The sequence below is a fragment of the Pelodiscus sinensis genome, chromosome 17 (genome assembly GCF_052426305.1).
Source record: "Pelodiscus sinensis isolate ZL-2025 chromosome 17, ASM5242630v1, whole genome shotgun sequence".
In the NCBI taxonomy this organism is placed as follows: domain Eukaryota; kingdom Metazoa; phylum Chordata; order Testudines; family Trionychidae; genus Pelodiscus; species Pelodiscus sinensis.
In genome coordinates this window covers 10,410,187-10,422,288 of record NC_143068.1, presented here as the reverse complement: position 1 = coordinate 10,422,288, position 12,102 = coordinate 10,410,187, and the positions used below count along the sequence as shown (strand labels likewise).

At 43.6% G+C, this 12,102-nt stretch overlaps 2 long non-coding RNA genes across 2 annotated transcripts in view; both read left to right on the top strand.

Annotated features, from left to right (window-relative positions):
- The window catches only part of LOC102453262 (uncharacterized), a 140,666-nt gene that overhangs the window by 61,460 nt on the left and 67,104 nt on the right, over window positions 1-12,102 (top strand). The window lies entirely within an intron of this gene.
- Window positions 2,315-9,494, top strand: LOC142818835 (uncharacterized). Its single transcript, XR_016347023.1, has 2 exons — window positions 2,315-4,959; window positions 5,872-9,494. It is a non-coding gene; the product is annotated as an uncharacterized LOC142818835 (long non-coding RNA).

The window sequence follows — 12,102 nt, the reverse complement described above, 5'->3', positions numbered from 1 at the left end:
TTTTGGAAGCAAGGTTGTGTATCTCCACCAGGAAGCCATTTGTCCTGTGGAAGGGGGTGCATAGGAAGAAAGACGAAACAACCACACAGGCCACTGCAGCACGCAGGTCAATTCTTTCCCTCCTCAGACACTACACGGAAGAATCTCTCATAGGGAACAAGTTCAAGGCCCCAAGTGTGTGAGTGTTGGTTTATTTCTGAGGGCCTGAGCTAATAGTGATGATATCCCTGCAGCGCCTGCTGCTATCAAGGGGAGATTTATGCAATGCAGAGGCAGCGGGATGCAGTTAGATGTCTGCACCATTGACCTTTGTGCCCACCTTGCAACACGATTCTTGGGCCAGTGGCATAAAAAAAATATATCTGCAGCACTGAAAGTCACATTCCAATGGAAATAGCCAGGAACACCATCCTCTCTGCTCCGTAGTATTGTACAGTTCTGTGGCCCTACAGATCCCATGTATGCCGGCTGTCGGTGCCCCAGTCTCCAGCTGACTGAGCAGCGAGGGTGGAGATGTGTCAGGGTGCCTGTCCTTATGTCCAACGTATGCTCACACATGATTCCTAACCTAAAGTTGACTGTAATTCTTTCTGTCACATCTGACATTTAGCTTTATAGTGATCCCTGCCAGGCAATCTCCATCATTTAAGTTCTATGTCCAGCTTCCATTCTGATTTATACTTTTGTTTTTCTCCCATTTTTCTGACTTGTTTTGGTAGGGTGGACAAAAGGTTCTCACTCCAGACAGGTGACAGGTTGCCGATAAGAAGTGCAACTTATCACAAACAGCTTTGTGCTCCACTATTTTTTGTCAAATGCTTAGGCAGTTGGAACAGCTTCCCCCCAGTGTTTTTGCCTCCTCTCTTTCATACTTTATAGCTTCAAGAGTCAGTCCTTTTAAAACAAAACACATTCATCTTTTCCAATTCTCTCAAATATTTTGCCTTAAATGAACTTAAAAAAACCCCAAAATTTTCTTTTGCATATGGAAATAAAACAAAAGCCTTAGATCAGACAACCCTTGAAAACCTGAATTTCCTTTAATCTCACTTCAGAAATAATTTGTCACAGGCACAAATATGTGTTGCAATCAAAATTAACTGTCAAATCTATCTTCAAGCAATTAGATGAAAATTTGAACAGTGTACTCAGTGGCAGCTCATAGTCTTTAGTTTTCTCACATAAATAGGCCATGAAAAAAATCCTTAACCTTGTTCTAATTTGAAAAGCCCCTTCTGTTTCTCTCCATAAAAGAAAGAATAAGGGAAGACAGGTTCAAAGAGGAGTGGAAAAATGAGCGAGGAAACCACAGTACAACTAGCTCTGGAGATGAGCCTAGTAGGTTAACAGGACATTATAGAGTTGGGTTTAGCTCAGCAAAACGGGACATTCAATTAGAGCTGGATGAATAATTTGTAATTAATAATTTAGGCCTACTAGAGCTGGATCGCTTTAGAAGTTTCAGCCTTATTTAATGAGTTTCACCTCTTTTTCTGTTTGTGAATTCACGGCAAGCAGAGTGCAAAAACCTCTAATGTATTCATTGTTCTAAATTGTTTGCTGATGGCTTTAGCCAATAATTCTTAGTCTGCAGATTGTTTGTGCATTGTGAATAGTCATTATTAGAAATTCACATTGTTTCAGTTGCGTCCATGGCTCACATGACATGGCTCCTTTCCCCTGACTGGACAGATTTACTGTATGTAACTAATCTCATTGTCAAATTGCTTATTCTCATGTAAACTTTGAAATGCACAATTCAAAAATTCACTGTTATCAGTTAGTTATGCAAGTCAGAATTTGCCTTTGAATGTATGTTTTCATCCTCATTGCAGTAAATCTTCTGTGCCTAAACGTTCATGGAAAGGGTTGTAACAGAATCAAACTGCAATTCAAATTGGATTGAATTTTCATTAATAGTGTGTTGCATTGTTCACCCAGCTCTGCACTCACAAAGCATTTCTTTGCTTTTTGTATGTCAGCACAATAGTGCTCCTTGCTCCATAGGAGTAGGTTGCTGCAAGGAAAAGGGAAAAATCAGTTGTGTGTTCTTTCTATAAAATACTGGGAAAAGGCATCTCCGGTGATATACATTTTCTAGACATCTAGGCTACATCTACACTGGCATGAATTTCCGAAAATGCTTTTAACAGAAAAGTTTTCCGTTAAAAGCATTTTTGGAAAAGCGTGTCTAGATTGGCAGGATGCTTTTCCGCAAACGCACTTTTCGCGGAAAAGCGTCCGTGGCCAATCTAGATGCGGTTTTCTGCAAAAAAGCCCCGATCGCCTTTTTCACGATCGGGGCTTTTTTGCAGAAAACAGTACTATGCTGTCTACACTGGTCCTTTTGTGCAAAAGTCTTTCGGAAAAAGACTTTTGCCCGAACGGGAGCAGCATAGTTTTTCCAGAAAAGCACTGATGATTTTACATGAGATCGTCAGTGCTTTTCCGGAAATTCAGGTGGCCAGTGTAGAGAGCTGGCAAGTTTTTCCGGAAAAGCGGCTGATTTTCCGGAAAACTTTCCAGTCTAGACACAGCCTACAGAACTAGAATCAACCAAACTTTCCCAAACAAAAGCAACTTGTTTATATGGTTTATATTATTGTTGAAGTTTCATTTGTCTGATCCAGTCTTCTTGCCTTCCTCAAGGGACTCCCCCAACCTCTCCATACACCCCCATGCTTCCTTTTCAATATTAAGGCTGGTGAGGAGGAAAGTATTTGGGGTCTGGAAGTAGGGAAGCATAAACTGGGATTTTCAAAGGAATTTAAGGGAGTTAGGCACCTAGTTCCCATTGCAATTCCTTGAAAAAACACATCTAGAAACTTCCAGACTGCTTTTCTACTAGCATTCTGAAGGCAGCTAACTCAGGGTACATCTATACGGCACATTCATTTAGAAATAAGCTATTCCAAAATAGTTATTCCAAAATAGCTTATTTTGAAATAGCACGTCTCCACTGCAAGGAAACCTCAAAATGAGTCCGAGGCAGGCTTCCCCAATGTAGACGTGCTATCTCGATTTGGAGCCCCAGGAGGCACTGCGGAGGAATAACTTAGCCCCTCACCAGGGCCATTCTATTTCGAAATAGCAGCAGTGGAGCGTCTACACTCACCTTATTTTGGTATAGCTATTTCGGCATAGGCATTATTCTTCATAGAATGAGGTTTGCAGATTTCAGAATAAGCTGCCTGTTACTTCAAAATTATTTCAAAATAGCAGAATGGCTGTGTAGACGCTTGCATAGTTATTTCGGAATAACGGCCATTATTCCAAAATAACTTTGCTGTGTAGACACACCCTCACAGAGAAACACTTTTGCAAACCATAGAGATTTGAAGCCATTTTTGCAAGCCTGGCTCCTCGGAGACTGGCGGGACATATCCATACATGTTGGAAGTACCCGAATGAAGGAGATTGAAAACATGAGGTCCACACATGGACTAGACTTTGATTTGCAGCTTAGGTTGGGGAGAGCTGAAATTCCTGTGACTCTTGGGCCAGTCTTCTCCCTCACCTTCATACACAAAACAGGGCTCATGTAAGCTCTTGAACATCCTTTACGTTGCCTGTCTTACCTTTGGATGTGCTAAAATGCTTACGAGTTGTTTTTCATCATTAAAGAATCAAATGGGTGGAAATGCTGATGGCTCTGAATCTCATATGTTTGGAACCATTTGCTCTTAGACAGGATCATTATCAAAGCATTGTGAGCTCACCCTAAACAAACAAAACCAAAGTCCAAACCGAAGGGATCCAAACTTCATCCAGCAACGGTTGCTGGGAGGCAACTGGGGTGTGTTCCTTTCACTTTAGTGTACAGTATTCTGCCTGCTCATTTGCAGTCTTGAATTTGTCCCTGTGGAGGGCTTTGTTTGTTTTATTAAAGAGATCGGTCAGGTGGTCTCAAGGTCCTTTCCAGGGCTGGAATTCAGCAATAAGTCTATATTATTATAGTCTGCCATCCATCCATCCATCCATCCATCCATCCATCGACTACAGTGGGATAACCAGAAATCCCAGTTTTGAAGAGGGATGGGTTGTAAAAAGAGCAGCCACACAACTCTATTATAGTGCAGTGGGTCTGTCTTCAGAGAGTTAATTTAATTCAGATGTTCAGGGCACTGTTTGTAGATGCCACCAAAAAAATGTCTGCAGCTAAGCTACGCTAACCTTTCCCACAAATCCTTTTAAACTTGACCTTGGCCTTTGCTTTTCCCGTGCACACAGTGTCAGGGTGTCCCCATGGGCCGAGTACAGCTGCACACGCTCCTCTGTAGCCAGATACTTAGCCTTCAGATTCCCTCCTCTACAAACCTCCACAAACCGTTTGCAAGGTCAAATCCCACCAGCAGCACAAAGGAGCCTTCAGGGAACCCTAAAATTAACGAAGTGTGAAATTCAGGTCTAAACACACATACTGCAAACAAGGTGCCTCTTTTACACAAGGCCTGGTTATAACCCTGGAGGAGGACAAATGGCAACTATTGTCTTTATGGCCTTCATTTTCTCCTGTCCCTGGAAAAAAACACAGCCTATGCAATTTCTGCACACGAGCTACACCCCTCGGCAGGGAAGTGGTGCGTCGGAGTGGCTGGAACAGGCTGCAGCCATTGGAATAGATTCTTTGTGCTGTTTCATACATCATCAGAGATGATTTCAAAACTATACCAGCAAAGGATTGGCTTTCCTGTGCCTTTCCAGGCCCCGCTGTGCATAGAGGCAATTGAATAAGACACACTCACTTTTTATGATAGGGTTATCCCTGTTTCAGTAAATAAATGTCTGCTTCTGTACTTTTCCCTTCTATCAGAGAGGAGATACGGTGTTCCCCATGCTTTCAATTTTTCATGCTCCTTGGAGGGGAAATCAATCAGAAAAAGGGAAAGACTAAGAGTTCATAGAACAAAAGAAAGAGGGAGAGAAAATTCTGTCAGCATCTTTTTTATCATAATCCAGGTAAATATTTTTTTCTCCTCCTTGCTTTTCCTTCTGCTTTAACAAATAAATGGTGTGAAGCCAGTGACTGATTGAACAAAGCAGCTGGGCACATGTGAAGACTGACGCGTGAGCAATCTCCCTGTTCCGTGTTCTTTCAGCAAGCAGTATTTCTGGCTGGTTAACAATGTGTTGTTCCCACGCCCCATACCCTGCAGCCTATAAGAGCATACCAGAAACATCAAAAATGCTTCCCGACCCTGCTTCTCCAGGATAGGCTACCTGAAGTCTTGCAGGGATATGCTTGCTGAAACTCACATTTTGTTTAGTTACATCACTTGGCTTCAAGGTCAAAAAAGGGGTGTGAAGAGCCTTTTCTATCAGCATAAATGATTGGTCCACATAGGTCAGCTGAAGGACAGGCAGAAAAAGGGTTTTACTTGCATGAGGTGTAGCGTGAATACCATAAAGCATAACGTAATGCAATAGGGTGCGGTGTCCTCAATATTGGAGTCCCATGCAGTCTTTCCCCTATCCCATCTCCTTACGGATGGATACAGCCGATTAGTAAAGCGCTGTGTCAATATTTGTCAGAAAGCCTCGAAATGTTCCTGATACAAAAGGTGCCCCATTATCCGAAGCCAAGGTCTCTGCCTGGCCAAACAGAGAGAATAAAGCGATTGGGCATGACACGAGGTCCTCTGAGTTGCCTTGTGAAAAGATGAGTGTAAAGGGGTAAGATGAGTAATAGTCCCTGGCAGTCGACAATCAAGGTTCCAGTAATTTTTTATCTCAGAAGGTGGAGAAAGCTACTGGGGGGCGGCTGTTCTAGATTTGATTTTGACAAATGGGGAGAAAGTGGTTGAGAATTTGGAAGTGGAAGGCAGCTTGCATGACAGCGACCATGAAATGATAAGAGTTCATCATTCTCAGGAACGGTCGGAGGGAGAACAGCAAAATAACGACAATGGATTTCAAGAAGGCAGACTACAGCAAATGTAGAGAGTTGGTAGGTAAGATTCCATGGGAAGCAAGTCTAAGGGGGAAAACAATGGAAGTGATGTTATCAGGGCTGGCGACAGATTTTGCCGGGCCCTGGGCAATGTGGCAAGGGCTCATCTCCAAACCCCCTGGAAGGGGTGGGGCCTTGCACAGAAGGGGCAGGTCTAAGGGCGGAGCCTCCCAGAGCCACCTGGACTGCTCCACACCTCAGCGTTACCTGAGCCAGACCTCACGAGGCTCCAGCAGTGATTTAAAGGGCTCCAAGTCCCACGTCCTTTTAAATCGCCACGCCCAAGGGCTGTTGCTCCCTTCTTCCCCCTTCCCTGCCCCATTGTCAGCAGTCCTAGACATTTTTAAAGGCAAAAGAGCCAACTATTTCACTGCATAGAAAAGATAGGAAGTATGGCAAGAGATCACAAATATCAAAGGGGCCAAACGACCAGTAGTTCTATGCATTGTGCAGGCTAAGCATGACTTCACATGATGCTCACAAACCCAGTGCAGCCCTGCCCCCAAGCAAAACCACACAGAAATCCCTTTTCCTCCGTACCTTCCAAATGTCCATCATGAGTCCTTGTTGTATCGCTGCTGGCACCAGCACCCAGACTCCTCTACGCAAGCCACATTGAGCAGCACATATTCCCTGTGAGACTGGGATAAATTTGATAGAATCTAAATGAAATTTACTTAAGGAGTGGGTCTAGCCAACACTCCCCCTGCTCTCCCTGTGTGCAGCATGTGTCACCCTACAAAGTCCAACATCTAAGGAGCAGTATCAACAGTCTGCCCTAAGTCAAGTGGCATATCTTTCAGTAGAAAGCATAAAGTGGACTTCCTTTGTAGAAGAATGGCTACCTTGACAAAGGAATTTTATTACCCAATTACAGAGAGAGACTGCTGAACTGGAATTCATTAGCAAGTTCAACACTATCAGTTTAGGCCTGAATAAAGATAGTAACTGATTAACACACTACAAAGGCAATTCCCCCTACCTTTGATATTCATATTTGCATATCAAAAGCTATGAATGGGACATATTCAGCCTGGCTCAATTAATGTCATCAATGTTGGTCCTACAATTGACAGGTACCTGCTTTTGCTGTTGTATACACTCTGGATTCTGTAATTTCCACTCCAATTCATCTGATGAAGTGGGTTTTATCCTCAACAGCTCACAATATAATATCTTTGTTAGTTTGTAAGGTGCCACAGGACTGCTCATTCTTTTTAAATTTATAGACTGACACGGCTACTCCTCTGAGCCCTTAACATAGGTGAAGACGTATCAGGTCTTCCCTCATTTTTCTCTTCTTAAATCTATACATGCCTTATCTTTTTTCAAACCTGCCCTCTTAAAAGATTTAGAAAACCAGACCTATCATTTTTGTTGCTCTCCTCTGAACACTCTTCGCTTTGTCCACCTCTTTCCTAAAGTGTGACAGGCAGCTGAAAAAGCTGTTTCAACAAGTGAACCCTGAAGAGGGTCTGCGTATCATCATGCAGAAAGAAAACCATAAACTCCCTGTTGTTGCAAAGCTGTGACTCCCACTCTTGAGAGGTTAAGCACAGTGGTTAAGTACAATCAGATCAGTTCAGTGGAGAACGCTCAAGTAATTCAGACTTTGGGATAAAATGAGCCAGGGAAAGACCATATTCTATGTACTTGACATTAGGGATGGATTAACTGGTTCTTATTTAAAAAACAAAACAGCAAAGACCACTGCTGGGAACAATTTCATACTGCAGAGGAAGATGGCTGTTCAGCGGGATGTGGTATGAGAGCTATCGGATGCTCTCAGATGATTCTGAGCCACAGGGTGCATTAGGCTGCACTGTGTATTGCATGAGGATCTTTATTGTTATTTAGAAAAAACAAAACAGACAGGCTCATTTCAGCAGGGAAAAATTCTTAAAAAGGCATCACATTTAGATACCGGTGTTAGGAAGTATTAAGATGACCTCACATACAGTGGAGATATTTTTTTAAAGGATATACAAATTTGTTATGGTGCCTTCAATGAAATGGGTGTTATATCATCTGTGCAATGGGTCAAATTTTGCAGTGGTTAAATGCAACTTGAATGTAAACTGGGCTTGAACAGCCTGATCCAAAGCCCACTGAAGTTAATAGAACTCTTTGGCTGTGTCTACACTGGTGAGTTCTTGTGCACGAACGGCCGTTCTTCTGCAGAGCATCCACACTGCCCGCCCGCTCTTGCGCAAGAAGATTTACAGTAAAGCGTGGGAAGACAGGGCTTCTTGCGCAAGAGCTACACTCTTTTCTAACACGTGTAAACTCTCTTGTGCAAGATGGCAGTGTGGATGCGTGGCAGGGGTTTCTTGCACAAGAAGGCCGTATGGCTAAAATGGCCATCGCAGCTTTCCTGCGCGAGAGAATGTCCACACTGCCATGGATGGTCTTGCGCAAAAGCACATGACCATATGGACGTGTTTTTGTGCAAGAGTTCTTGCACAAGAACCCTTGTGCAAGATGTTCTTGCACAAGAACCCGCCAGGGTAGACATAGGAATAAGAGATCCTCCGGAAAAGGGCTTTTTTCCGGAGGATCGGGGCCAGTGTAGACACTCTTTTCCGGCTTTTCTACAAGCCGGAAAAAAGCGGCGGACATTTTTATTTAAATACCGTGGGGGATATTTAAATCCCCCGCGGATTTCCCTATTACGACCTGGAAAATTAGCATGCCCCTTTCGGAAAAGGGGCCAGTGTAGACGTAGCCTTTATGTTTACTCCAGTGGGATCAGACACGTGATGGACACACTTTAGATGGGGGCTGGTGGTTACTTGCACAGCTTTGGCATTCAGTGAGTGGCCAAAAGGAATGTAACTTGCCTATCAAGAGGCTTGATCCTGCTCCCACTAAAGTCAGTGGCCAAGCTCCCAGCAATGTCAGTGTGCAGAGGATGATCCCAAGAGGTGGAGGGGGTGAATGTAAGAACGGCCATACTGGATCAGATCAAAGGTCCATCAAGCCCAGTATCCTGTCTTCTGACAGTGGCCAATGCTAGATGCCCTAGAGGGAGTGAATAGAACAGGTAATCGTCAAGTGATTCCTCTCCTTTCACCCATTTCCAGCCTCTGACAAACAGAGGCTAGGGACACCATTCCTACGCAACCTGGATAATAAGTATTGATGGCCCTAACCTCCATGAATTTATCTAGATCTTTTTTGAACCCTATTAAAGTCCTGGTCTTTACCCTCTGGCAAGGAGTTCCACAGGTTGACTGTGCAATTCTGTGAATAAAAACTTCCCTTTGTTTGTTTTTAAACCTGCTACATATGAATCTCATTCGGTGACCCCTAGTTCTTATGTTGTGGGAACAAGTAAATAACTTTTCCTTATTCACTTTCTCCATATCTGTCATGACTTTATAGACCTCTATCATATCCCCCTTTAGTCTCCTCTTTTCTAAGCTGAAAAGTCCCAATCTTTTTAATCTCTCTTCACATGGCACCCATTCCAAACCTTCTATGTCACCAAAAAACAACCAATGGAAAGGAGAGTGCAATTAACTCTCTCTATGAAGTCACAACACATATACCTAATGGGAAGCACTGTCAGTAGCAGGATGCATTGCTGCCATACACAATACTGCACCGGGAGGAAATATGGGGAGCATGGATCAGTATTCACATTGCATTCCTCCTCTGTCCATAACCCATGCGGAGAGGGAAGCGAATGATCACCCAATTTGGTGATTAATCCTCAGGTGCCGTCTGGAGCACATCGTGCTAAGAAGAAGGGAGGAACAATCACAAATGATTGCAAACTAACCCTCTTACATTTGACAACTAGAAGAAAAGGAAAATGCTGGAAAGGAAAGATTAGCGTAGCACGTGACTCAATGTCTATAGTGCAGATGTTCTCCTTTACACTAGTGTAAATGGAATTACTCTAGTGCAGTGGTTCCCAACACGGTGCCTGCGGGTGCCACGTCACCCACTGGGGCATTTATGTATGCCCGGGCTTCTGCCTCGGGCGCATGGCGCCAGCCCCAGGCACGTGGCGCAGGTGCAGCCCCACCACCAGGCGTGTGATGCGTGCACGGCCCCGCCCCCAGACTCGCGGCGCGTGCGCAGCCCCACCCCCGGACAGACGGCACGTGCGTGGCCCTGCCCCCAGGCGCCCGGCAGCCCCAAAAGGTTGGAGACCACTGCTCTAGTGGCATTCCTCCAGTGTCAGTGCAAGAAGATTCTGACCAACACATATGTGGGAGTACAGGTGCGTGTTCACTCTTTACTGTGTAATGAGCTCCTGATCTTCCTACAGGTATTTTCAGCTGTACACAGGGAGTCACATAGGGATGTAAAGTAAGAGCCTAGTTTCCATATTCTCTCTCTTCCCCTGTGGTTTAAAGCACCTCCAAAAGCTGCTGCTCCGAACATTCCCCCTTTCCCTCAAAAAAAAAAAAAATCCGTTCTTCCATTTCTCATGGAAAGACATCAGCATCCCATAAAACGAAGGCTGCTTCTGCGGGATGAAACGAAGATTTCTCCTGCTAATTATAAAAATGCCAGACCAAAAAACGGCCCGATATGATTTCTTACATTAAACAAATTTTATGGCAGTGAAGACTTTTAGTGGCACTCTGCAGTTCTGGCCTTTTGCCAGCCTGCTGTCATTAAATCTGTTGATCTGAAGTATCAGCGGCATTTATTCAAAGAGGATATAAATAAAACGCCGAAGTCTGTTAAAGGAGCCTCCCTGCTTGGACTGTTTTTCAAGATGGTAGACTGACAGCAATCAGGAGCCTTTGTTGAGAACTTTCTGGTATTTCCCAATTAGTGCTGAGCACAAGCAACTCAGTACCCCCAGGATAGGATACAGTGTCATGTCAGTTTTACACCAGAGAACAGAACTGACTCCAGTTGATTTATTTAACCCCCCAGTATTTTCACATTGCGTGAAACCTCAGCTTAATTTGGAAGCAACTGGCATTTATTTATTTACGTCCCTACTAGTACTTGAACAAATAGATGGATCCTGCAATACTTTAACCTTTGGCTGTCTGCAGTGGTGAAAGGAGTAGAGGAAAAACCAAAGTGGAATATTATATAAGACAAGGAGCTGCTTTAATGTAAAAAGATGACATAAGTCACCCTCCACTAGACATTTATATGCCATTAGTCACACTTTCTCACGACTGTGACCTTTCTGTGTGAAGAACTTGGATGTGCCTAATTATAGAAGCCTAAACCCATGCTATCCAAATGTCCCACACCCAGAGAAGTGTTCATAGGTCAACAAAGGCAGGATATTCCAGGAATATGACAGTCCAGAGTTCTGTCAATAGGGTAGGCCTGATGAAAAATTGTCACCAGTAGAGACACATGGTTAGTGACCCATAATTCAGAAATGAATAGGAAGCAGGAATTACATTTACAGTCAACTCATGTATTTTTGTTTTAAACCTTGAAACCCAAGTTCTTCATCACCAAGGTCTATGAAAGTGCTGATTTGCTGTCAGTCGGGTTATGCTATTGCTGCTATGCCATAATAGTTAAAAGTGTTCCCCTGTCACCGTGCCAGGTGTGAGTGACACAGGTCTGTGTAGGTGACGTGGGAAATGGAAAGCACAATCTCCCAAAAGCTCCCTGATGGAGCCAAATTTATTTTTTTAAGTGCAAACTAATGAAATTTAAAGGCTTTAGTAAAAAAAAAAAGTTTTTAAATGAAAAATATGGCCCTCCTAAACAAAGTGATAGTAAACAAATATTAACTTATGAAAAACCACAGCGAGCCAGGGCTCTCAGATTTTGCACACAGTTTCATAGCAAGAAGGGTCTTATTGCGAGTGAGCAGGGAAACAGTAGTCATTTGGGCTGTTTCTACACTGTCCGCTTGAATTTCCGCAAAAGCACTGACGATCTCATGTAAGATTGTCAGTGCTTTTGCGGAAATACTATGCTGCTCCCGTTCAGGCAAAAGTCTTTTTCCGAAAAACCTTTGCGCAAAAGGGCCAGTGTAGACAGCAGAGATTTGTTTTCCGCAAAAAAGCCCCGATCGTGAAAATGGCGATCGAGACTTTTTTGCGGAAAAGCGCGTCTAGAGTGGCCACAGACGCTTTTCTGCAAAAAGTGTTTTTGCAGAAAAGCGTCCTGCCAATCTAGACGCTCTTTTCCAAAAATGTTTTTAACTGAAA